Source organism: Phalaenopsis equestris, unplaced genomic scaffold (assembly GCF_001263595.1).
Source record: "Phalaenopsis equestris unplaced genomic scaffold, ASM126359v1 Scaffold000002, whole genome shotgun sequence".
In the NCBI taxonomy this organism is placed as follows: Eukaryota; Viridiplantae; Streptophyta; class Magnoliopsida; order Asparagales; family Orchidaceae; genus Phalaenopsis; species Phalaenopsis equestris.
The window spans coordinates 34645493-34646747 of NW_018164444.1; positions in this window are offsets into that span (position 1 = coordinate 34645493).

Below are 1255 nucleotides of genomic sequence, written 5' to 3' on the forward strand. Positions count from 1 at the left end.
GTGTTTTTTTTTTAATTATTTTATTTTGTGAAAAATAAAAAAAAGGTTTTAAATTCATCATTTTTACTTTCTTTTTTTTTCAATGGTTTTTTTTCCTTCTAAATTCATAAATTGATGTGTTGACCATGCAAGTTTGTAATTGACATCCTAACAATTAGATTTGTACACTACAAAGAGAACCTGAACATGAGAGATTCTCTTCCTTCCTTTTTATTAATTTTATTATTCACATAATTGACATATAAAAATTATCACATGGGGGATAATGTACACAAAGCACTAGATATATTGGGAAAATTAAAGAAGGAAAATTATATGTAAGAGCATACCAAACATGAGGAAATTTTCAATGAATTAGCTACATATAAGAACATGCCATACATGGGGAACATGAAGTGAACTACACATAGGAACATGTTATACCTTGAGGATTTGTATGAGATAAACTACACATAGGAACATGCTTTACATGGGGAATTCGTTGAGGAAAACTACAAATAGGAACTTTTTATGCATGGGGGACTGCATGATGTAAACCAAAAATACAAACATGTTATACATGGAGGATTCAAATTATGTAAACTACACATAGGAACATGTTAGACATAACAAATTCACGTGACGTAAACTGTAGATAGAAACTTTCTATATATGGGAAATCGCATGAGGTAAACTACACATAGAAATATGATTTCAAATAAGCAAAACTACATATAGAGAAGATCTTACTTGGGAAAAATCACTTTAATATAATATCTCATATACACAAAATCAATGAAGAGAAGATCTCACATACATAAAGTCTACTTAAATTTCACATACTTTTGAACATAAAGAAGAAAATATATGGAGATTACTTAAAATTTTCATCTTTGAACATAGAGGAGAAAAAACATGAATGAAGAAAATTCCATATTGAATTCTACACCATAAAAAACTAAGTATTTTACATAAGGGAACTTATGAAGGAAATAGATAGTAGTGAAGAAAAAGAAACATATTGAAGAAAATGAAAAAGTCAAAGAGAAGAAGAAGACGAGGATTGAAAAAAAGAAGAAGAAGGAAGAAGAGAAGAAGTGAAGAAGTGAAGAGGGGAAAATTACAGAAGTGAAGTATATAAGAATAAGGAGTAGAGAGAGACTTAGGGTATGTTTGGCGCAGCTGTAGCTTATTTAACAATTTGCTGATAAGCTGATTAAAAATAATCTGTTGATAAGCTAGGTGCGGTGTATAATATTACAAATTTTTTTTTTTT